Source organism: Salmo salar, chromosome 25 (genome assembly GCF_965601325.2).
Source record: "Salmo salar chromosome 25, fSalSal1, whole genome shotgun sequence".
NCBI classification, from domain to species: Eukaryota; Metazoa; Chordata; class Actinopteri; order Salmoniformes; family Salmonidae; genus Salmo; species Salmo salar.
The window spans coordinates 27,060,746-27,083,414 of NC_138315.1; the positions used below are offsets into that span (position 1 = coordinate 27,060,746).

At 44.7% G+C, this 22,669-nt stretch overlaps 1 protein-coding gene across 9 annotated transcripts in view; it reads right to left on the reverse strand.

Moving 5' to 3' along the window:
* The window catches only part of map2 (microtubule-associated protein 2), a 138,484-nt gene that overhangs the window by 87,747 nt on the left and 28,068 nt on the right, over window positions 1-22,669 (reverse strand). For all 9 annotated transcript variants that reach the window (XM_045707559.2, XM_045707557.2, XM_082969047.1 and 6 more), the window contains exon 2: window positions 4,425-4,503. The gene's annotated coding sequence lies outside the window, so the exon portion shown is untranslated. The remainder of the gene's footprint in view (window positions 1-4,424; window positions 4,504-22,669) is intronic.

A 22,669-nucleotide genomic window follows, 5' to 3' on the forward strand; every position in this document is an offset into this window, starting at 1 on the left:
CCCCCCTTTTTATCCAAATCAATTTACATAGGTTTCCCCATTGACAGTGATGGCCCATGAGGGAATCAAATACATAGTGCTTGATAGCACCAGGCTCTAACTCAGTGAGCCATTGGAACCAGAGTGAAGTTAGACAAGTTGCACTGAGTTCATCAACACTAATCCCATCCTATCTGAGAGGCAGCCATCCTATTCTAATCCAGACAGATCTATCTAATCCTAGAGAGCATGGGAGACTGGCCCATCCTCAATCCCATCCCCATCCTCTCCCACGTCACATAGTACACTTCACAAGACGGCTCACTTTCCCTTGAAAAACCCCCACAATTAAATAGAACAAGATCCCCAGAAAGAGAATCCTTACGTTGACAGTCTGTGTTTCTGATTCCAACTGGGCTCATCTCTCTTGCAGTAGGAATACGACAGATGGTTGTTAACATGCACCCAGCATCACCCTGTGAACTGTTGTCTCATCGTCTTTCTCTACTGCAGTGATCTTAAATACGCTACTCTGAGGACAGACTCACAGTCATGCTGTTTGCCTGGTCTTCACGCGCCGTGTGTTTACCTCACACACTCCTCCTCGCTTGCAACCTGAGAGATCATACACCCTGTGTGTTTCAGGCTTTCATGTGAGCAGCTGCCAATACATGCTGCAGTACTGTAGGTAGAGTAGTTTATACAGTGGGGACAACTATTGTATTTTTTTTTACAGGAAATCTCATGAATTTATAATCTCTCTCTTTCCCCCTCTCTCTCCCTTCATCTCTTTCTTTCTCTCTCTCTCTTCTCTGTCCAATCTCTCTTTCCCTCTCCTCTCTCTCTCTCTCTATCCCTCTCTTTCTCCCAAAGAAGAAAAGAGGAATTGATCTTTCACTGCCTTTGAATTGCAAAAGAAAGCTTGTTTGCACTTCCAGACTCCTTGGAGGAAGACTCCAGATATGATGTTGCCTTTGATGACTCCACAACCAGATTAAAAGTTTGGTTTGGATGCTTGTTTACTTGATATAGCTCATTCTAAATGAACACATTAGGTATATTAGTGACAGACATTAGGTGTACAGACATCAAATTGCAAACCTTTCTAGTGACCGTAGCTACTGGAGTAACCCTTCTGCTTCCAAACAATGAGGATTACATACTGTAAGTTCCCTCAAATAACTCCAGATGAGGTTATATTGGAGAACCGCAGTCCAATTCACTAGATTCTACATATGGTTATGTTTTTATATGGAAGAGCAAAGGAGTATGACAAATACCAGCAGCATGTCTTTGGGTAGCTTGTATTATAAATCGAGAAAGAGAAAAACACAGCAGATCTATATTACTGAGAGGTAAGCCACGATAGTTAATGATAATGTTCGATTAGTACACATCGTTAATCAGACTCAGCAGGCAGCCTCCCCTAGAGTAGTCTAGCACACACACACACAACACACAACACACAACACACACACACACACACACACACACACACACACACACACACAATGGGATCATACACTGGGATCACACTGTGTAAATAGAGATGTATGTGATGACCCGGTGTGACCTCCTCTACCTCTAGTAAGTCATCTTCACCCCCAGGGCCTCTTTACTTCACACTGCATCAATATAATATCATTATCAACCCACCAGGCCTCCAAGGGATAATTTCATGGGATAATATCACCCCCATCACTATGCCTCCAGCAGAGAGACCACACAGGGTAGGCCTACAGACAGTGAGTAGGTGGAGAAAACACAGTCTACTGTTCGTTCACTGTTTGTTCATTTGCTGATGGAGTAGTGTATTTTAGGGACCACCCCGCCTGTGGATGCCTGACTGCCGAAATTTTCACCCGTTTCTACATGTAGAATCGTTTCGCACAAGGTTTGTTAATTATGGCCGGCACTCTGTTTAGAGGTGCCAAGTACTCTCAGCCGGCAAACACTACCCGTGCGTCCGAGCTTTTAGATGTGTATTAGGCCTAGTACTTCCTTCCCATGACTGTAATTTACTTTCTTCAAGGTGCCGGACCATCAAGCTATGGGTACAGACCAATAACCCATTTTCCTGCTTATCAGTATGGTGAGGGAGAGAAGGGGGAAGGGAGAGAGGGGGGGGGGGGGCATATAGAGAAGGAGGGAAAAGGGGAAGGGGAGAATGACAGAGAGAGGGAGGGAGAGGGAGAAATAGGGGAAAGGGAGAGAGAGGGGGGGTATATAGAGAAGGAGGGAAAAGGGGAGAGGGAGAATGACAGAGAGAGGGAGGGAGAGGGAGAATGACAGAGAGAGGGAGGGGGTATATAGAGAAGGAGGGAAAAGGGGAGAGGGAGAATGACAGAGAGAGGGAGGGAGAGGGAGAAATAGGGGGGTATATAGAGAAGGAGGGAAAAGGGGAGAGGGAGAATGACAGAGAGAGGGAGGGAGAGGGAGAATGACAGAGAGAGGGAGGGAGAGGGAGAATGACAGAGGGAGGGAGAGGGAGAATGACAGAGAGAGGGAGGGAGAGGGAGAATGACAGAGAGAGGGAGGGAGAGGGAGAATGACAGAGAGAGGGAGGGAGAGGGAGAAATAGGGGGATACTAAAGGGGGCCTTGTCTAGGACATTACATCATTGCCCCACCTGCTGCTTCTGCTGCAGTGGCTTTTCCGACACAGTAACCAGTTAGCTACCTCTGCTCACACACACACCAATATTTCTGTTTCTACACAGTAACCAGTTAGCTACCTCTGCTCACACATACACCAATATTTCTGTTTCTACACAGTAAATGGTTAGCTCTTTGCTCTCACGGTGTGTGAAGAGTTTGTATAGAGAACCATTAGAGCACAGTGACAAACGAGGTGACAAAGGCAATATGACAAATAGAAGACCATCAGCAAAGACTTGGCTCTCCTGAGAACAACACCAGGCTTTGCATGGCAATACTTTTACACTGAGTCAATGTGCTGGAGAACATAGTAGGATATAGTCAACCATTTGATGTATAAATATATATAGAAACACATCGAGAACATTTTGGGAGGTTTCAGCTGACACACACGTACACACAGCCACATGCGCACACACATTGTAACATTTAATCCTTGGTTTGCCAGATAGTCAAACTGAAAGACAGCTTCAGAGGGTCTAATTGCTGTCTTGTTTCAGCTAACACACACACACACACACACACACACACACACACACACACACACACACACACACACACACACACACACACACACACACACACACACACACACACACACACACACACACACACACACACACACACACACACACACACACACACACACACGTTCTGAGCTGGGGGGTGTGGCCCACTCTCTCTTTAGGTCCAATCCACTCCCCATTGATTGGTTCTGCGTGTGCCTGCCTCTATGCTGCTTCAGAGGGGGGCTGGGTGACAGAGGAAAGAGGCTAAATGAATAGGAAAAGGTTCATCAGAAATGTCACTGCTGATTTCACTCATGGGAGGGATGGATGGAGCGAGAGAGGGAGGGACAAAGACAGGGACAGGGACAGGGACAGAGACAGAGACAGAGACAGAGACGAGAGAGAGAGAGAGAGAGAGAGAGAGAGAGAAATGCCTAATCGATACTCAGTGCTCAGGCATTTTGTGTGCGACGGGGATGAAGGACATATTAGCAGAAGTGAAATCTGCCTGAATGTCAACAACCACCAGGAACAGTTCAACATGAAGGGAGCTGTTACAAAATATCTAACGAGAAGACTAAGGCTACATCTGAAATGGCACCCTAATCCCTACATAGTGCACTCCTTTCGACCGTGACCTAAATAAGTAGTGCACAAAAACACACACCTGCAGCGAACCAGAAGACAAAGAAATGATCCACCTGCTCAGTCTGATCTGAACCTAGAGGGAGTCGTGTGTGTTCGGTCCTCCAGCATACACCAACGAGAGAGACTCCTGGCTGCACCTGGGTTGTGTGCATCTAGACAGTCTCACTCACTGTCGTTTTGGCACAGACCGTGTGTGTCTCCCTCCCAACACACACACACTCAAAAGGCCCTCTCAATGGCAAAACATAAAACATAGAAACAGTATGCTGCTGTGATATACCATACCTCCTTTGGCTACAACTACATGATCCTCAATAATTATGCCAAACACAAACATTGAAACAGAAGGCAGTAAATGAGAGGGTGTGAGAAAGAACGAGGGAGACATAGATTGATGAGAGGGCTTGAGAATGAGCATCAGCAGACGGAGAGAGATTGATGAGAAAGGAGAGCAGCAATATGCCAGTGCTTCCTGTAGCTGTCACAGCTAGCTCGGTAGCTCCCCTACCGAGAGAGATAGAGATTCTTCATATGCCAGAGAAACAGGCACAGTGACGCAGCATCTTTGCAGCTTCATACATAAGATATATACACAAATATATTACACAGAGGGAGAGAGAGAGAGACTCACCTGGTGAGAGAGGAAGGAGGAGAGGTTAACCGTTTTTCCTTTCAGCACACAGAGGAGAAAAAAAAACACTTCCAAAGACCTAGAGAAAGAGCGAGAGAGAGAGAGAGAGAGAGAAAGAGAGAGGGGTGTCATAATTACAGAAGGATAATACTACCCTGTCCTCTTTGTTTCCTCACAACTGCAGATGGTGCGGTGGCACAGACCAGCCTGGTAACAGGTTAGCAACATCCCACACTGAGAGCAGCCATGCTTTCATCTAAAACACTGTCAAAGACACATTGCCCAAATCTCATGCAGACACACACACACGCCAAAGACACTGCCCACAGCAGGATAGTGACAGCACACAGAGGAGACTGACTAGTAAGGAGGTTGTCCTGGTTCTTGTGTGTGAAGGGGTGAATGATGGCTTTCAGAGCCACTAATCATCCCTGTACCCACTGTGAACACAGAGACAGCCCCAGTCAGGCCACAGCAAGGTTCATATAACCAGACCCTAACAAGGCCCCAGGACACCAGGACATCCATCCCCTTAGTTAGGGACAACCCACGTGCACCGGCCACAGACACCCAATTAGTGTCTTCAGATGGGTATGCTCCCTCTAAGCAGGGGATGCTCTGCTCCATGTGTGTCCATGTGAGGGTGTATCATGTGAATGAGAGGGGCTACCGGAGGCTATAATCAAGTAAAGGTCAGAATATAATGTATGTAAAAGTATATGAATGTTGCAAACTGCTCTCCCCCTAGATTTGCCTGACGACTCAAACTGAATTATTTCGCTGCTCTCTGTTCGCTTCGTACTGCCATCGTTGCAGTAATTTGTGGTAACGTCAAAATGAGAGGTGTTGTACAAAAGTCATCAGCGATTGGATCGTCTCTAACCAATCAGAGTATCAAAGCCAATGACACATTTTCCAAACACTGCTTTACCCCACATGTGTTCCGGATCTATCCCAACCCATCGGTTCCCGGGACCAATCAGAGGTACTCAGATCCAGACTCATTGCAGAGAAGAAACTAACATATGTGGGCGTGGCGTGGCGTTTTGGTAGACTAGATGGCTCAAAGGGTCAAAATGGTATCCAAAGATAACGGAGAGTATATGTCAATTAGTCAGATAACGGAAAGTATATGTCAATTAGTCAGATAACGGAGAGTATATGTCAATTAGTCAGATAACGGAGAGTATATGTCAGTTAGTCAGATAACGGAGAGTATATGTCAGTTAGTCAGATAACAGAGAGTATATGTCAATTAGTCAGATAACGGAGAGTATATGTCAATTAGATAACAGAGAGTATATGTCAATTAGTCAGATAACAGAGAGTATATGTCAAACGCCGCTATTCGGATATAACGATGGATTATTTTGGACCAAACCAACATTTGTTATTGAAGTAGCAGTCCTGGGAGTGCATTCTGACGAAGACAACAAAAGGTAATCAAACTTTTGTAATAGTAAATCTGATATTGGTGAGTGCTAAACTTGCCGGGTGTCTAAATAGCTAGCCCGTGATGGCTGGGCTATGTACTTAGAATATTGCAAAATGTGCTTTCACCAAAAAGCTATTTTAAAATCGGACATATCGAGTGCATAGAGGAGTTCTGTATCTATAATTCTTAAAATAATTGTTATGCTTTTTGTGAACGTTTATCGTGAGTAATTTAGTAAATTGTTAGTGAATTCGCCGGAAGTTTGCGAGGGGTATGCTAGTTCTGAACGTCACATGCTAATGTAAAAAGCTGGTTTTTGATATAAATATGAACTTGATTGAACAAAACATGCATGTATTGTATAACATAATGTCCTAGGGTTGTCATCTGATGAAGATCATCAAAGGTTAGTGCTGCATTTAGCTGTCTTCTGGGTTTTTGTGACATTATATGCTAGCTTGAAAAATGGGTGTCTGATTATTTCTGGCTTGGTACTCTGCTGACATAATCTAATGTTTTGCTTTCGTTGTAAAGCCTTTTTGAAATCGGACAGTGTGGTTAGATTAACGAGAGTCTTGTCTTTAAATAGCTGTAAAATAGTCATATGTTTGAGAAATTGAAGTAATAGGATTTTTAAGGTATTTGAAAATCGCGCCACTGGATTAGGCTGGCTGTTGCGTAGGTGGGACGAATTCGTCCCGCCTAGCCCAGAGAGGATATGTCAATTAGTCAGATAACAGAGAGTATATGTCAATTAGTCAGATAACGGAGAGTATATGTCAATTAGTCAGTGAGGTGTCCAGTCCAGTCTGTCTGTCCGTCTGTCCAACACTATTAGCAGATTAAGACCAGAGTTGTTAATGAAAGCAGGCTGACCAGTAACTTAATGAACTGCAAGCTGATTGGCTGTGACTCAGTCCAGTTAGGCAGTCCAGGGGCCCCGTAGAGCATGGAGCTCACAAACTGACTGACTGGAGCTGTGTCCCAAATTGCACCCTATTCCTTATATAGTGCACTACTTTTAAACAGGGCTCATATGGCTCACATGGCTCTGGTCAAAAGTAGCGCCCAGCCTGAAGCCTCATTTGCAGCAAAGCAAAGCCTTATTGGTTGAGCAGGATGAGATGTGATGAGATTTGATCAGTCATCGAGTTGAGAGAATCCAGTGAGTCAGATCTGATCCCTTTGATGAAATGGGTTTAAACATGATGAAACTACTGAGATCCAATTGATTATACGACAGGACTCTGAGATGGACTGGGCTAATGAAGGAACACACACACACAGGACTGGGCTAATGAAGGAACACACACACACACAGGACTGGGCTAATGAAGGAACACACACACACACAGGACTGGGCTAATGAAGGAACACACACACACAGGACTGGGCTAATGAAGGAACACAGACACACAGGACTGGGCTAATGAAGGAACACACACACACACAGGACTGGGCTAATGAAGGAACACACACACACACAGGACTGGGCTAATGAAGGAACACACACACACAGGACTGGGCTAATGAAGGAACACACACACACACACACAGGACTGGGCTAATGAAGGAACACACACACACAGGACTGGGCTAATGAAGGAACACACACACACAGGACTGGGCTAATGAAGGAACACACACACACACACAGGACTGGGCTAATGAAGGAACACACACACACAGGACTGGGCTAATGAAGGAACACACACACACACACAGGACTGGGCTAATGAAGGAACACACACACACAGGACTGGGCTAATGAAGGAACACACACACACAGGACTGGGCTAATGAAGGAACACACACACACACACAGGACTGGGCTAATGAAGGAACACACACACACAGGACTGGGCTAATGAAGGAACACACACACACAGGACTGGGCTAATGAAGGAACACACACACACAGGACTGGGCTAATGAAGGAACACACACACACAGGACTGGGCTAATGAAGGAACACACACACACAGGACTGGGCTAATGAAGGAACACACACACACACAGGACTGGGCTAATGAAGGAACACACAAACACAGGACTGGGCTAATGAAGGAACACACACACACAGGACTGGGCTAATGAAGGAACACACACACACACAGGACTGGGCTAATGAAGGAACACACACACACAGGACTGGGCTAATGAAGGAACACACACACACACACACACACACACAGGACTAATGAAGGAGCTCTGTTCTCAAATCTTGCTCTCACTCTCTCTACTCTCTCTCTCTCTCTCTCTCTCTCTCAATTCCTCTGTTGTTCTCCCTTTTATGTTGCTGTTTTAAAGCTGCAATCTACAGTAAGCATTCTTCCATGTATTGTGTGTGTTTATATGATACCAGGGGTCCAAGCTCAACAGTCCGTTTTGACCACGTTCTGGGTCGGATCCGGTCCAAATAGTTCAAAATCTATACATGATAGAGTCATAACCCTTTTTATAATAACTAGAGTCATATCCTCTCTGGGTCAGGATGTGTGAGGTTTACAGTGTTTATAGTAGGTACACAGACAGACTATATACAAAAGAATGTGGATTTCCCTTCAAATTAGTGGATTCGGCTATTTCAGCCACACCCGTTGCTGACAGGTGTACAAATTCGAGCACACAGCCATGCAATCTCCATAGAGAAACATTGGCAGCAGAATGGCATTACTGAAGAGCTCAGTGTCTTTCAATGTGGCACCGTCATAGGATGCCACCTTTCCAACAAGTCAGTTCGTCAGATTTCTTCCCTGCTAGAGCTGCCCCGGTCAACTGTAAGTGCTGTTATTGTGAAGTGGAAATGTCTAGGAGCAACAACACTCAAAAGCTCACAGAATGGGACCGCCGAGTGCTGAAGCACGTAGCACTTAAAAATCGTCTGTCCTCGGTTGCAGCATTCATTACCGAGTTCCAAACTGCCTCTGGAAGCAACGTCAGCACAATAAATTAATGAAAAGGGTTTCCATGGCCGAGCAGCCGCATACAAGCCTAAGACCACCATGTGCAATGCCAAGCATCGACTCTGGAGCAGTGGACATGCGTTCTCTGAAGTGATGAATCACGCTTCACCATCTGGCAGTCCAACGAACCTGGGTTTGGCGGATGCCAGAAGAGCACTACCTGCCCGAATGCATAGTAACAACTGTAAAGTTTGGTGGAGGAGGAATAATGGTCTGGGGCTGTTTTTCATAATTCTGGCTAGGCCCCTTAGTTGCAGTGAAGGGAAATCTTAACGCTACAGCATACAATGACATTGTGTACGATTCTGTGCTTCACTCTCTGTGAAGCACAGAATCGTCCGTTTCCTGTTTCGGCATGATAATGCCACCATGCACAAAACAAGGTACATACAGAAATGGTTTGTCGAGATCGGTGTTGAAGAACTTGACTGGCCTGCACAGAGCCCTGACCTCAACCCCATCGAACACCTTTGGGATGAATTGGAACCCCGACTGCGAGCCAGGCCTAATCACCCAACATCAGTGCCCGACATCACTAATGCTCTTGTGGCTGAATGGATGCCAGTCCATGCAGTCCCCGTAGAGGCTTTTATAGCAGCAAAGGGGGGACCAACTCCATATTAATGCCCATGATTTTGGAATGAAATGTTCGGCAAGCAGGTGTCCACATACTTTTGGTCATGTAGTGTACATACACACCCCTCCTAGATCAAACATAAAGCGGCTGCCAAAGCCACAGGCATCATCAGAGCAGATAGACCTGAGACATGGGAAGAGACAACATGTCACAGCCGGCCCCGTCATCACAGAACATGAATTGCACCCCATTCCCTATATAGCTGAAGTCAAAAGTAGTGCACTATACAAGGAATAAGGTGCCATCTGGGACGTAGTGTATCAGTATTCGTGGACTAACACTAGTAGACTCAAGGTCTCCTGCAGACCCCCACACACATCCACTGTGGTCAGACAGATCCAAGAACAAAGCTATTCACTATGGTTAGAGTCTCAAGCCTCTTATGGCACTGCACCATACACACAGTCTGGCAGGGGAACACAGATTAAGAGCTAAAAAGGACAGGCAGCAGAGAGAGAGAAGAGCACGGGCCAATAGATGAATAGCAGGCAGTGGAAAGAGGTGAAAGCAGCAGGACCTATAGAGAGCTCCAGTAGTCTCATACCTACACCAAATGGCACCCTATTACTTTTTGAAGAGGCCTATAGGGTTTAGAGTGCCATTTGGAACGCAAGCCGGGTGTAAATTCTCTCAGATTGACTTCCTCAACGGGATATAAACATCACTTTGACAAATTACATTACAGTGTGATACACAGTAGAGCTGAAGAGCTTACACACACACACAGACAGAAGATGATGCTTTTGGCTCGGGTGTCAACAGAAGCTCCTGCCTCCAGCATTATTATTTCCTCTCTCTCTCTCTCCCTCCCTCCCTCCCTCCCCTCCCTCCCTCCCATAGAGGACAGGAAATACCTTCTATGGGAACTATATTTTCCAGGGGCTAATTTTGAACTGGGACCTAAATAAAGAGAGGAGGAAGGAAGTGCAGAAGAGAAGCGCAGCACCTTGGAGAGAGGGAGGAGGGAGGAGTGGGGCAGGGTAGGATAAGAGAGGGAAGAGACAGAGAGGGAGGAGGGAGGAGTGGGGCAGGGTAGGATAAGAGAGGGAAGAGACAGAGAGGGAGGAGGGAGGAGTGGGGCAGGGTAGGATAAGAGAGGGAAGAGACAGAGAGGGAGGAGGGAGGAGTGGGGCAGGGTAGGATAAGAGAGGGAAGAGACAGAGAGGGAGGAGGGAGGAGTGGGGCAGGGTAGGATAAGAGAGGGAAGAGACAGAGAGGGAGGAGGGAGGAGTGGGGCAGGGTAGGATAAGAGAGGGAAGAGACAGAGAGGGAGGAGGGAGGAGTGGGGCAGGGTAGGATAAGAGAGGGAAGAGACCGAGCGGGAGGAGAGGGGAAGGAGGAGAGGGACAGGAGAGGGGGAGGAGGAAGGGGGAAGAAGAGGAACAGAAGAAGGGGGAGAGGAGAAGAGGGAGAGGAGAAGAGGGAGAGGAGAAAAGCGGGAAGAGGGGGAAAGAGAGTGAGAGGAGGAGAGAGTTAGACAGCACAGGAGGATTGGGGAAAGTTAGGGAAAGGAAAAGAGAACAAAGAGGAGCATATGACTACGTTCTCAGAGTCTCAGTCACAGAAATAGGGTGTGTGTGTGTGTGTGTGTGTGTGTGTGTGTGTGTGTGTGTGTGTGTGTGTGTGTGTGTGTGTGTGTGTGTGTGTGTGTGTTTAGGGCTGTGACGGTCTTAGAATTTGAGGTTATGGTAATTGGCCAGGACATAACTGGTCACCAACATAACCAATCTGACAAATTAAGAAATGTCAGTTTGAAGAGGAATTACGAAAGAATACCGATTCTGATGTTGACAAAATAAACCATTCACACGAAATCCAATGGGTTTTTCCCTCCACTTTTCAAAACAATTCACATAACGTCACCAACACTGCTGCGGTCATTCTCTGCGCCATTATGTTCTTCAAAGTGGCTAGAGAGGATGTAGAAATGAGAGAAAAATATACTACTGGAAAAATAATATGTTACTGAAAATATTAGGACATAGGCTATGCATCCTATAGGATGAATCATGAAAGGAGCTTGGCTACGTTTCATTCTGTTGCACCCCATTTAATAAGAGGGGAAACGCAATACTGGCATCTGTCGTAATTCCTCGGACATATGCTGACCCTGTAACAAAACACACGTTTATTTCTATCTGATTAAAGAGAGGAAGTCCAGACAGGCTAGACCTATTTTAGAAATGGACATCGAGAATTAGTGAACTCATACACGCACACACACCTAAAAGGATCCATCAATCAAAGCTGCCTGCAGCGCATCTTACTCAGACACATAAGCAAATCACATTTGTCCTTTCCCAAAAACCTATTCAAAACCTCGCCGTAGCTTCAAATCCTTTCTGTAGGATATCAAAAAATAGTCTACATCATAGGATAATACTAGTTCAATGTAGCCTATCATATACATTTAAGAGGAAAGTTACGGTGGATACTCTATATAGAGACAGACGTGATAGGCATGAAGATGAAATTGACAACCATTAGAAAATACAAACACATCCACGCAACCTGTCCATAGCCTAATGATCAGCCTGTCCGTAGCCTAATGATCAGCCTGTCCGTAGCCTAATGATCAGCCTGTCCGTAGCCTAATGATCAGCCTGTCCGTAGCCGAATGATCAGCCTGTCCATATCCTAATGATCAGCCTGTCCATAGCCTAATGATCAGCCTGTCCGTAGCCTAATGATCAGCCTGTCCATATCCTAATGATCAGCCTGTCCATATCCTAATGATCAGCCTGTCCATAGCCTAATGATCAGCCTGTCCATAGCCTAATGATCAGCCTGTCCGTAGCCTAATGATCAGCCTGTCCATATCCTAATGATCAGCCTGTCCATAGCCTAATGATCAGCCTGTCCGTATCCTAATGATCAGCCTGTCCATAGCCTAATGATCAGCCTGTCCATAGCCTAATGATCAGCCTGTCCATATCCTAATGATCAACCTGTCCATAGCCCATTTTAGTGAAGCAATGGGTGGTTATGTTGACACTACATTTTCATTTGAATGCTTTATCTAAATCTGTGCAACCAATTATTGATAAGGGTAAACTCCGGCAGATTTTTATTTCTGTCTTTTAGGGCCTATAGTACAGGTGGTTGCCTAAATTCACTATAGCAGGCCTATAATATATAGCCTAATACTGTATATACTGTAGGCTATACGAATGATGCATTCATGAATTAATTAACTTCTAACTTACACATCTCTCTGACTAACTTACACATCTGTCTGTATTCTTCACTGTTCCCTTTTTGTGCAGTTCACTCATCTCTGGCAACTACACTGGCCTACGTATCTATCTCCCCTCTCTCTAGCTCTTGAATGAGTAGCCTATATACAGTGCATTTGGACCCCTTGACTTTTTCCACATTTTTCTATGTTACAGCGTTATTCTAAAATGTATTAAATCGTTTTTTCCCCCTCATCAATCTACACACAATACCCAATAATGACAAAGCAAAAACAGGTTTTAGAAATATCTGAAATATCACATTTACATACCTAACTATTCCGACTCTTTACTCAGTACTTTATTAAAGCAACTGTGGCAGCGATTACAGCCTCAAGTCTTTTTGGGTATGACGCTACAAGCTTGGCACAACTGAATTTGGGGAGTTTCTCCCATTCTTGTTTGCAGATTCACTCAAACTCTGTGAGGTTGGATGGGGAACGTCGCTGCACAGCTATTTTCAGGTGTCTCCAGAGATGATCGATCGGGTTCAAGTCTGGGCTCTGGCTGGGACACTCAAGGACATTCAGACACTTGACCCAAAGCCACTCCTGTGTTGTCTTGGCTGTGTACTTAAGGTCATTGTCCTATTATTTTCGCATGTGAAAAGACAAACAAATCAAACCTGTTCTGAAGAAATAATTGACAGATTGTGGCAGGATGATATTTCGCAATTGGTGTGAACGGCGTCATAAACAAGACGTGTTCGTATTAATGTTTTTCTTCCCATTTATTCGGACGAAAGTAACGGACTTGGTGAGAAAGGGTCTCTACTGAAATAGGCCTTTTACAAGATGAAATCATGACAGGAGTGTTTGATTCTTATTAAAGAGATGGAGGCCAGACAGGCTACTTTAGGAAACTTTCTGAATGGACATACAGTATATGCCTATAGAGAGAATCAGCGAACTCACACGTGCACACCCCCGTAAAAGAAGCAGTCAATCAAAGCCACCAGTGTGTCAGACACAAGAGTAAATATTTCTCCTTTTCTTAAAATGCATGAAATAACCTAGGCCATCTTTAAGCTTTCCAAAAGTAGGCTATTAGATAATGAATTGACAAAGAAAGTATGAAGGGGAGAGAGACTGCTATGCGATAGTATGAAGATGAAATTGACAATCATTAAAATAGAAACAAATACATGCAACATTTCCATAGCCTATTTATCAGCATTGATTAGTCTATAAGGACTACCTGGCCTGATGACTCCAGGCTGTGCCCAGTCCACCTGGTCGTGCTGCTGCTCTAGTTTCAACTGTTCTGCCTGTGAATATGGAACCCTGACCTGTTCACCGGACGTGCTACCTTGTCCCGGACCTGCTGTTTGACTCTTTCTCTCTCTCGCTCTCTCTACCAACCTCTGAATGACCCTGCTAGTAATCTATGAGCGTTTGAACATCTTGAAGAACAATCTGGCCTTAATGGCCATTCTGTATCAAATTATATCACGCCAGGATGGATAGGAGTTGCGCACTGCCTTGGGGTGATGTGGGGGTGCTGTGCTACCTACCCCACTGCTTATAAGTTAAGTATAACTATAAGATATCTAAGATGTGTCAAAATATATCCAGCTAGGCATTTGGTTTGCTAATTTGTTAGCTAAGTGGCTAGATGTCAAAATCAAGCTTCTTGGTTACAACAAAGACATTAAATCTCCTCCTGGATCAAGATCCCTGTTGCCTAAATAGTTTTGTGCGTCAAATAGTATTCTAAAAAAAATATAGCGCCCCTTGTGTGCACATGCGGTATGGTGGAAATTACAAGATTATGTTATAATGCTGGTATTGCATCAAATGGTTGTTTTATGCAACAGAATAAGGGTTTGTTAGAATACGCATCTGTGTGTTCTACTGCATCTGGAAGACTTCCGATTACTTTAGGATTACTTTATCCTATCCCAGGTATTCCTTAAAGAGGTGGGGTTTCAGGTGTCTCCGGAAGGTGGTGATTGACTCCGCTGTCCTGGCGTCGTGAGGGAGCTTGTTCCACCATTGGGGTGCCAGAGCAGCGAACAGTTTTGACTGGGCTGAGTGGGAACTGTGCTTCTGCAGAGGTAGGGAGGCGAGCAGGCCAGAGGTGGATGAACGCAGTGCCCTTCTTTGGGTGTAGGGACTGATCAGAGCCTGAAGGTACGGAGGTGCCGTTCCCCTCACAGCTCCGTAGGCAAGCACCATGGTCTTGTAGCAGATGCGAGCTTCAACTGGAAACCAGTGGAGTGTGCGGAGGAGCGGGGTGACGTGAGAGAACTTGGGAAGGTTGAACACCAGACGGGCTGCGGCGTTCTGGATGAGTTGTAGGGCACAGACAGGGAGCCCCACCAACAGCGAGTTGCAGTAATCCAGACGGGAGATTACAAGTGCCTGGATTAGGACCTGCGCCGCTTCCTGTGTGAGGCAGGGTCGTACTCTACGAATGTTGTAGAGCATGAACCTACAGGATCGGGTCACCGCCTTGATGTTAGCGGAGAACGACAGGGTGTTGTCCAGGGTCACACCAAGGCTCTTAGCACTCTGGGAGGAGGACACAATGGAGTTGTCAACCGTGATGGCGAGATCATGGAACGGACAGTCCTTCCCCGGGAGGAAGAGCAGCTCCGTCCTGCCGAGGTTCAGCTTGAGGTGGTGATCCGTCATCCACACTGATATGTCTGCCAGACATGCAGAGATGCGATTCGCCACCTGGTTATCAGAAGGGGGAAAGGAGAAGATGAATTGTGTGTCGTCTGCGTAGCAATGATAGGAGAGACCATGTGAGGATATGACAGAGCCAAGTGACTTGGTGTATAGCGAGAATAGGAGAGGGCCTAGAACTGAGCCCTGGGGGACACCAGTGGTGAGAGCACGTGGTGCGGAGACGGATTCTCGCCACGCCACCTGGTAGGAGCGACCTGTCAGGTAGGACGCAATCCAAGAGTGAGCCGCGCCGGAGATGCCCAACTCGGAGAGGGTGGAGAGGAGGATCTGATGGTTCACAGTATCAAAGGCAGCAGATAGGTCTAGAAGGATGAGAGCAGAGGAGAGAGAGTTAGCTTTAGCAGTGTGGAGAGCCTCCGTGACACAGAAAAGAGCAGTCTCAGTTGAATGACCAGTCTTGAAACCTGACTGATTTGGATCAAGAAGGTCATTCTGAGAGAGATAGCAAGAGAGCTGGCCAAGGACGGCACGCCCAAGAGTTTTGGAGAGAAAAGAAAGAAGGGCTATTTTATATTTGAGATTATTCAAAATAGCCACCCTTTGCGTTGATGACAGCTTCATACACTCTTGGCATTCTCTCAACCAGCTTCATCTGGAATGCTTTTCCAACAGTTTTGAAGGACTTCCCACATATCGGGCGGCAGGTAGCCTAGTGGTTAGAGTGTTGGACTCGTAACCAAAAGGTTGCAAGATTGAATCCCAGAACTGACAAGGTAAAAAGCTGTCGTTCTGCCCCTGAACAAGGCAGTTAACCCACTCTTCTTATGGCCGTCATTGAAAACAAGAATTTGTTCTTAACCTCTATGGGCTAGGTGGGACATTATGTTATACAATACATGCATGTTTTGTTCAATCAAGTTCATATTTATATCAAAAACCAGCTTTTTACATTAGCATGTGACTAGCATGTGACTAGCATTCCCACCGAACACTGCCGGTGAATTTACTAAATTACTCACGATAAACGTTCACAAAAAGCATAACAATTATTTTAAGAATTATTGATACAGAACTCCTCTATGCACTCGATATGTCCGATTTTGAAATAGCTTTTCGGTGAAAGCACATTTTGCAATATTCTCAGTAGATAGCCCGGCATCACAGGGCTAGCTATTTAGACACCCAGCAAGTTTAGCACTCACCAAAGTCAGATTTACTATAAGAAAAATGATATTACCTTTGCTGTCTTCATCAGAATGCACTCCCAGGACTTCTACTTCAATAACAAATGTTGGTTTGGTTAAAAATAATCCATAGTTATATCCAAATAGCGGCGTTTTGTTCGTGCGTTCAAGACACTATCCGAAAGGGTAAATAAGGGTGACGAGCATGGCGCAATTCGTGACAAAAAATGTCAAAATATTCCATTACCGTACTTCGAAGTATGTCAACCGCTGTTTAAAATCAATTTTTATGCCATTTTTCTCATAAAAAAGCGATAATATTCTGACCGGGAATCTGCGTTTAGGTAAACAGACGAAAGAAAACAAAGCATGGGGTCGACTCGGGCACGCGCCTAAGCCCATAGTACTCTGATCGGCCACTTGCCAAACGCGATAAAGTGTTTCAGCCAGAGGCTGCCTCGATATCGTTCAGCTTTTTCCCGGGCTCTGAGAGCCTATGGGAGCCGTAGGAAGTGTCACGTTATAGCAAAGATCCTCAGTCTTCAATAAAAACAGCCAAGATGAAACACAACTTGTCAGACAGGCCACTTCCTGCATGGAATCTTCTCAGGTTTTGGCCTGCCATATGAGTTCTGTTATACTCACAGACACCATTCAAACAGTTTTAGAAACTTTAGGGTGTTTTCTATCCAAAGCCAATAATTATATGCATATTCTAGTTACTGGGCAGGAGTAGTAACCAGATTAAATCGGGTACGTTTTTTATCCGGCCGTGTCAATACTGCGCCCTAGCCCTAACAGGTTAACTAACTTGACTGGTAAATTAAAAATAAAAACATATGCTGAGAACTTGTTGGCTGCTTTTCCTTCACTCTGCGGTCCAACTCATCCCAAACCATCTCAGGTTGAGGTCGGGTGATTGTGCAGGCCAGGTCATCTGATGCAGCACTCCATGACTCTCCTTCTTGGTCAAATAGCCCTTATGTAACGTTTGCTTCCAACTCTGTTATGGGGATTTTCAAATCCCAATGATAATAATTAACAATCAATAAGCCTTGACTAATCCCCAAGGTTTGTAAGACACTGGGTTAATAATAATTAGGCAAGGACTCAGCTTTCTGCAAAAGGTCTGTACAGTTTATTCAGAGAATGTTCTAAAGTCAAAAATTAGGACTCAGTCCTTTCATAATACACACATACATTCCTATCTTTAGACTACTCCCTTCTCAAACAACCAGTACTTTTCCACTCACCACAAAGAACCATAAATGTTGCCACATTCTTCAAGGCTTTCACCTCCCCTCCCCCTTTGGGATCCTCTTGGTTTGAAACCCTCCAATGATTTTCCATTACCTACTCTACAACTTCACTCTGTTTACATCCCTACTAAAGGATATAACCTCAAAGTTTTACAATCCTAACCGATCTCCCCATATCCTGATTTTATCTTCCCATGATTCTCAAACATATCACCCTATTTTATAATTTCAGAGTGGAACAGTTAAGTCATTTTCCTAACACATACAAATTATTCTAACAAACTCACACTCTCAAACACATAGATCCCCTGAACGCAGCTCTCTCTCCAGATCCCAATCACCTGAATTCTGATCACCTGTATGTCATTTACACAAACTATTTAGTTCAATTCTTTGCACCCCATCATTGTGAGGTATTGTTTGTTTTGATACACATTTCTATTTGGAGCTCTGATTTTCCCTGTATTAGTCCTCCTGTGTATCATAGTTTTGGCCACCCTCACTAATGATGCCTTTTTTCCCATTCCCTGCCTGTACTTTTGCCTATCGGATATCCTGACATCAACCTCTTGCTTGATCTCCCGGACTACGTTACTAGCCTTTTCCCTGCCTGTAGAGTTGCCATTTTGGACCCCCTGTGTATGACCTTCTGCCTGCCCCTGGACCCAGCAACCTGCCTCCTCCTGTGGTCCTTCACAAATGAACACCTTCTGCACCCTGTGCTTGAAACCAGCTTTCTGTCTCCCATCGTATTCATTACACCTTACACAGCATGGAGGTGTGTTGGGTCATTGTCCTGTTGAAAAACAAATGATAGTCCCACTAAGCGCAAACCAGATGGGATGGTGTATTGCTGCAGAATGCTGTGGTAGCCATGCTGGTTAAGTGTGCCTTGAATTCTAAATAAATCACTGACAGTGTTACAAGCATAGCACCCCCACACCATCACACCTCTTCCATCCTTCACGGTGGGAACCACACATGCGAAGATCATCCGTTCACCTACTCTGTGTCTCACAAAGACACAGCAGTTAGAACCAAAAATCTTAAAATTGGACTCATCAGACCAAAGGACAGATTTCCACCGGTCTAATGTCCATTGCTTGGTTTTTTTTGGCCCAAGCAAGTCTCTTCGTCTTATTGGTGTCCTTTAGTATTGGTTTCTTTGCAGCAATTTGACCATGAAGGCCTGATTCACTCAGTCTCCTCTGTACAGATGATGTTGAGATGTGTCTGTTACTTGAACTCTGTAAAGCATTTATTTGGGCTGCAATTTCTGAGGCTGGTAACTCTAACTTATCCTCTGCAGCAGAGGTAACTCTGGGTCTTCCTTTCCTGTGGCGGTCCTCATGAGAGCCAGTTTCATCACAGCGCTTGATTGTTTTTGCGACTATACTTGAAGAAACTTTCAAAGTTCTTGAAATTTTCCAGATTGACTGACCTTCATGTCTTAAAGTAATGATGGACTGTAATTTCTCTTTGCTTACTTGAGCTGTTCTTGCTACAATATGGACTTGGTCATTTACCAAATAGGGGTGGTATACAGAGGATAGCCAATCAGTTGTGTTGTGACAAGGTAGGGCTCAGACGCATTAAGAAGGAAATAGATTACACAAATTAACTTTTAACAAGGCACACCTATTAATTGAAATGCATTCCAGGTGACTACCTCATAAAGCTGGTTGAGAGAATGCCAAGAGTGTGCAAAGCTGTCATCAAGGCAAAGGGTGGCTACTTTGAAGAATATTTAATATAAAATATGTTTTGATTTGTTTAACACTTTTCTGGTTACTAGATGATTCCATATGTGTTAGTTCATAGTTTTGATGACTTCATGTAGAAAATAGTAAGAAATAATGAAAAACCCTGGAATGAGTAGGTGTGTCCCAACTTTTGAATGGTACTGAATGTATTTCAGTGTGAAGGTAAAAAGCTCAACAACACATGGTTACTGCTGGCTGTATGGAGTGAGTCAGAGCTTGGATAGGCCCCAGAGTAGGGCTGATACATCAATAGAGGTGTGTGGGTGGAACTTGCCCTCTCTCCTCTCTCTCTTTCTCCCTCTCGTTTTTCCGTCTTTCTCTCACTCCCTCTGTCTCTTCTCTTTCCATCTCTTACCCTTTCTCTCTCTCTGCTCTTTCCATCTCTCACCCTCGCTCTGTCATCTCTTTCCATCTTCCACCCTTTCTTTCTCTCTATGGCTCTTCTCTTTCCTTCTCCCACCCTCTCTCTCCATGTCTCTTCTCTTTCCTTCTCCTACCCTCTCAATTCGATGTGTCCTCTCTTTCAACTAGTAACCGAAAGGTTGCAAGATTGAATCCCCGAGCTGACAAGGTACTAATCTGTCGTTCTGCCCCTGAACAAGGCACTGTTCCTAGGCCGTCATTGAAAATAATAATATTTTCTTAACTGACTTGCCTAGTTAAAACAAAGGTAAAATCTCCCACCCCCTCTCTTTCGCTCCCTCTGTGTGTCTTTGCTCTTGCTATATTCTCTCTCGCCCTCTCTCATGCGTCACCCTCTCACGAGCCCTCAATCTAAATCAACACCACAAAAACAAAACAAGCCCTCTAACTTCACTTCCAGGCAGCCACTCCTCTCACAACATTCCTCTGGAGCGGAGGCTCTGCAAGCATCTGTAGTGACAGTCACAGAAGAAAATTAGGAACACAGTCATCTCCCTCTCCTCTCAGGATACGTTCAGTCTCTCTCTCCCTCTCGGTCATGTTCTTGACCGCCGCAGGGTTACAGAGTAGCTTATTGTGTGGCATTTTGCTTGCATAGAAAATATATATGAGGAGGTTATAGTGCCTAATAAAAAAACATCACAACAGTTTTCCGTGGAAAACATCAAAAGGTCTCTAGCCACCGCCTGGGTTGTGTCCCAAATGGCAGCCTATTCTCTATCGAAGTAGTGCACTAAATAGGGAATAGGGTGCCATTTGGGACAGTGGCCTGTGGGCCTGGGGAAGTTAAACATACAGTTGAAGTCAGAAGTTTACATACACTTAGGTCGGAATCATTAAACCTTGTTTTTCAACCATTCCACAAATTTCTTGTTAACAAACTATAGTTTTAAGACATCTACTTTGTGCACGACACAAATAATTTTTCCAACAATTGTTAACAGACAGATTATTTCACTGTATCACAATTCCAGTGAGTCAGACGTTTACATACACTAAGTTGACTGTGCCTTTAAACAACTTGGAAAAATCCAGAAAATGATGTAATGGCTTTAGAAGCTTCTGATAGGTTGACTGACATCATTTGAGTCAATTGGAGGTGTACCTGTGGATGTATTTCAAGGTCTACCTTCAAACTCAGTGCCTCTTTGCTTGACATCATGGGAAAATCAAAAGAAATCAGTCAAGACCTCAGAAAAAAAATTGTAGACCTCCACAAGTCTGGTTCATCCGTGGGAGCAATTTCCAAACGCCTGAAGGTACCACGTTCATCTGTACAAACAATAGTATGCAAGTATAAACACCATGGGACCATTCAGCCGTCATACCACTCAGGAAAGAAACACGTTCTGTCTCCTAGTGATGAACGTACTTTGGTGCGAAAAGTGCAAATCAATACCAGAACAGCAGCAAAGGACCTTGTGAAGATGCTGGAGGAAACAGGTACAAAAGTATCTACATCCACAGTAAAACAAGTCCTATATTGACATAACCTGAAAGGCCGCCCAGCAAGGAAGAAGGCACAACTCCAAAACCGCCATAAAAAAGCCAGACTACGTTTTGCAACTGCACATGGGGACAAAGATTGTACTTTTTGGAGAAATATCCTCTGGTCTGATGAAACAAAAATAGAACTGTTTGGCCATAATGATCATCGTTATGTTTGGAGGAAAAAGGGGGACGCTTGCAAGCCGAAGAACACCATCCAACTGTGAAGCACGGGGGTGGCAGCATCATGTTGTGAGGGTGCTTTGCTGCAGGAGGGACTGGTGCACTTCACAAAATAGATGGCCTCATGAGGAAAGGAAAATTATGTGGATATATTGAAGCAACATCTCAAGACATCAGTCAGGAAGTTAAAGCTTGGTCGCAAATGGGTCTTCCAAATGGACAATGACCCCAAGCATACTTCCAAAGTTGTGGCAAAATGGCTTAAGGACAATAAAGTCAAGGTATTAGAGTGGCCATCACAAAGCCCTGACCTCAATCCCATAGAAAATTTGTGGGCAGAACTGAAAAAGCGTGTGCGAACAAGGAGGCCTACAAACCTGACTCAGTTACACCAGCTCTGTCAGGAGGAATGGGCCAAAATTCACCCAACTGTCACGTCCTGACCAGTAAAAGAGGTTGTTTGTTATTGTAGTTTGGTCAGGGCGTGGCTGTTTTGTGTTTCGGGGGTTTTGGTATATGTTCTATGTTAGTATATTTCTATGTCCGTGTCTAGTTTTATATTTCTATGTTTAGGGTTTTTGTTTGACCTTCAATTGGAGGCAGCTGTTTCTTGTTGCCTCTGATTGGAGGTCCTATTTAGTAGAGGTTTTTCAGCTTGTGTTTGTGGGTGGTTGTTTTCAGTCTAGTGTTTTGTACCTGACGGAACTGTTAAGCTGTCGTTTGTTTCTTGTTTTGTTTACGTGTTCAATAAAAGTTAAAAATGAGCACTCAACCCGCTGCGCCTTGGTCTACTCCCTTCGACGGCCGTTACACCAACTTATTGTGGGATGCTTGTAGAAGGCTACCCGAAACGTTTGACCCAAGTTAAACAATTTAAAGGCAACTCTACCAAATACTAATTGAGTGTATGTAAACTTCTGACCCACTAGGAATGTGATGAAAGAAATAAAAGCTGAAAGAAACAATTCTCTACTATTATTCTGACATTTCACATTCTTAAAATAAAGTGGTGATCCTAACTGACCTAAAACAGGG